This window comes from Heterocephalus glaber, unplaced genomic scaffold (assembly GCF_053883595.1).
Source record: "Heterocephalus glaber isolate CG9 unplaced genomic scaffold, H.glaber_assembly_v1.0 deba00000331, whole genome shotgun sequence".
In the NCBI taxonomy this organism is placed as follows: domain Eukaryota; kingdom Metazoa; phylum Chordata; class Mammalia; order Rodentia; family Bathyergidae; genus Heterocephalus; species Heterocephalus glaber.
Genome location: NW_028258142.1, coordinates 41,771,751 through 41,775,638, shown reverse-complemented (window position 1 = coordinate 41,775,638; position 3,888 = coordinate 41,771,751). Strand labels below are relative to the sequence as shown.

Here is a 3,888-nt window from a genome sequence, read left to right as displayed (position 1 = left end):
TAAGCTTTTTATTTTAAAAAATATTCAGTAACAGCCTTTCGCTTGTAAAGACAATGGCTGTCACAGACTAAGCATATAACACAGAGAATAAGACCAAGAATCAAATAGAAAAGGCCACAGTAAAAAAACATGTTGGCGGCAGTAGAGAGCATCCGTTCCAGTTACTTCTGACAGTTCTCCAGTGATTGTGCAGCAGCAACAGGAAGCCTTCCTCTGAGAACTTGAGCTGTTCCTTAACCTTTTAAATTCTTCAAAGATTTTGTAGTCTACTTCAAAGGCATCCTGACCCTCGGAGAAACATTTTCTTTGCAATTTTCATTCTATTTAAGATGGAGACAAAGATTCGTTTCTTCTGCAGAAATTTCATTTTACTTCTAAGACTCCGCAAAATTCTATTCGCCCCACTAGGCTCAGACTCAGGACTATTTTCCAAATACTGGAGATCCCGAGCCTCAAACAAACCTTTAATCCCACTTTTCCGAACCTCCCGGTCCTGGATGAATCCTGCAAACATCTGAGTCTCCATGAAGAGATCTAGAAAGTGCCGTACGCTTCAGGATGTGTGGGACTTACGAAATGGGTCCCTTTGGAATACACTCACCCCTCGCTCAGTGACAGTCATGTTCAAAGAATAATGTCCCACCAGCTCCACAAAAAAAACCTCACAAATGCTTCAGACACCAGAGAATTGAGCGTAACATGTTGTGAAAAAATCTGCTCCTGAGATAAGATTTCATTTCGCTCTTCTAAAATCTGTATCAAGGCAGCTTGAAGTTTAGGTGGTAGAATTTCATTCTTATCAGACACCTCCTGTATGAACTTGTCAGCGCAGAGATCAGCTATCAGCACCTGTTCAATGGGCAGGTCCTGGAGCTGCGGTAAGGAGCAACACAGGATCCCGATGAGGGACTGGGTAGGTGAGCACACGATGTCCATCATGGATGCCGGCAGGACTGGGATGTAGGTGTGCTGCAAGTGAATGGATACAGGGTGGCTACCACGGCATGACCACATTTTGACAGTGTGCTTAGGCTGTTGGCAACAGATTACCCTCCTCTCCAAAAGGAGAGAGGCGCAGACCCGGATGAGATGGCACACCGTCAAGCACTTAAAAAGGCATTCAAAATCCACATGTTCCAATAGTGAATCTAGTGGTCGGCAGAGTTCAACGGACCCATCTCCAGCCCCAGGGAGGTAGCTCTTGACTGTGATGGTACATCCAGGAGCTGGGAAAGGGGTCTCCATGACACTTCCCATGAATGGGTAAACGAGGGCTGGAGACATTTCTCTTCTCTTCTCTACTTCATCCAGAATCTTTGAAAACAGATTGAAGCAGCCTAGGCGATTAACCATGCAGTACACCTCAGGGAGTTGCTTTCCTTTGCTTTCTGGCAAGAGGTTCTTACAGTAACCAAACCACCCGCTTCCATCTTCACCTGTCAAAACGAAGGAGAAAGTTTTACTCTTGAGTTCTGAGGTTGGCACCCAGTCCTCTGAATCCAGAAAACAAAATTTTGGGATAACTTTGAGCTGTTCTTCAGTATCTTTTGATTGCTTATAGCCATGATCACCCTTGCTAGAGAACTGCTGTATGACCTGGGGAGTGTAGCTTATTCCGATGGCTGCTGCTGCAGAGACACCATCCCAAAAAGTTCAAACAACTGCTACTCTTGCAGTTCAATAAGATCCCTCTCCAAGGTCTTGGAAGGCTGCTGCAGTTGTGCTAAGTGCTTGTGGCGATTCTTTGGCAGATACTCGCCATCACTTTCATTTCCACTGGTTTCACCTTTTGAAGGAGGTACTTCCTTTCCAGTGTCAGGGTGTAACTTTACCTTCTTCTTTCCTCGCTTAAACAGAAATATGTCATCTATTTTCAATACAAACCTTGGAAGATTTCTCCTTTTTCCGTTTGCAACTTCTCCAGCTCAGAAAAGTTTCCATTCAGTTAAAGTGATAGGCAAAGTGGTATCTTTCGTAAGCTTTGGCCGTAAATAAGTTGGCGAGTTCTTCAGTTCTACAGTCTTCCGGTGAAAGAACTGGGGTTTATGAGGGAGCTTGGGTGTTTTGAAAGCACTTTTAGGGGGTGGCAACTTCCATGCTGAAGGGGATCTCCACAAGGGCAAAGCCTGCACTGGAATGTCCTCATATGGATTTTCTTTGGTGGGAAATATGATGTCTTCATAAATATTATCCTCTGATTGTGTATAATAAAGTGCTGAACCCGAATTTCTCCCAAGTTCTTCATGAATCTTCTGTGAATTCTGATTTCGAAAGTGCTGAATATCCTCAAATTCGAAGGATTTCCTTTTAGATCTCCCTCTAATTTTCCCACCATATTTCTTTGGTTCGGGTTCCTGAGAAGAAGCCAAAGTAGATTCTGCACAAGAATTATTCTTGCAGCATTTTTTCTTTCTTTACATGGCCTAACACCAGATTCAGATAAGTATCTGAATGTCCTATGTGGTTTTGGCAAGGGATTTATAGAAGGTCCACATTCTTGACCCTCAGGTTCAGAATAAATGTTTTCTAAGCTCTTGGTTATTCCATATGAACTATTTAGAATGCCACAAGTCAGGGTTTTTTTCTGAAGGGCCACAATGTTCCAAAGCCAAATTTATGACTTTACCTGGGGGGAGTGCTTCTATTTTCTTCCATAATATTTGCGAGGTATAAAAGTTTCCCTGAGGTAATGAAGTCTCTTGACCTAACACTTCTTTCCAGCTTTCAGTCTGTTTGACCTTTGAACATACCTAATTGGATTCTGATTCATTTTTAAATATGCATGTATCGTAATATTCACGTTTCTCATCTTCATCCTCACTTAGATCATGGCTTTTTTCATATTTAAACCCACATTTTGAGTGTTAGTTACTCCTAAGTTTTTGTTCTTTCCCTCAGCAATAGGAGTTTTCTTAGGAAGAATCTCTTGGTGACAGTTGCATCTCACTCCAAAGTCCTTTGGATACCACTTTAGCTGGATTAGATGTACCATTCGTCCTTCTTTCCCACTGAGAAATTTTTTGTTTGATGTTTTTGCAGTGGCTCCTTGACAGTGTTTGCACAGCTGAATGAGAAAAACCAACATCCATGTTCCCAGTTGGGTGCATGACAAGTGATGAATTTTATAAAGGTTCCATTACAAGGGATGGTAAAATACTATATACTTTATTGTATAGGAAGTGAAATGATTCCACTTGGAAATGTCTTTTTAAAAAGAACAATTTTGGTCATTGATACTGATTGAAAATGGCTGCACCTTTATCTTGAATAATCCTGCCCGGCCCTCTACAACCCTCCGTGGCCGCCTTATGAGGTCCTGCAGCTCCGCCTAAACGTGGGACACAGGCTCTCTTGATAAGGAAAGTTTTACAAGGCTTCCTGGATAAGATGACATTTACATTGAGATCTGATGTCTGAAAGTAACTGGTATTATAGGCCAAGAGTGAGTAATATTGCATGTAAATCTAGATTCCTTACCTCAGAAATCTTACCATATAAGTAGATAGATGGGACATAGGCAAACTAATAAATATCAGTACCTCATACGATGTGTGATGCCCCATCAAAATGGATATGAGAGGTGAACAGAGAAACAGACTGATGCGTATTGCAACCGCCAAGACCTTATCATGATCTGATGGATGGTCTGAATCTCCATAGAGAAATCAACTCTCAGAAGATGCTCTGTCAATGGTAGAGATAGGATTATAGCTTGGAGCAAGGTATGTGTATTATTTCCACTTATAGCATCACGCTTTCATTTCACCTTTAGACCCAGGAGAGCAGTGCTATTTAGTTTTTGCTTCTGTATTGTTTTGTTTATAAATTCAGTTTCCAATGGATAGACCTATTAACACTGAACATTTAGTAAATATTCTGTACCTTTAC

The 3,888-nt window shown here is 41.6% G+C and overlaps 1 pseudogene; it reads right to left on the bottom strand.

Annotated features, from left to right (window-relative positions):
• Window positions 1-271: 271 nt before the first annotated feature.
• On the bottom strand, window positions 272-3,107 carry LOC101700322 (DENN domain-containing protein 2C pseudogene; annotated as a pseudogene).
• Window positions 3,108-3,888: the final 781 nt, after the last annotated feature.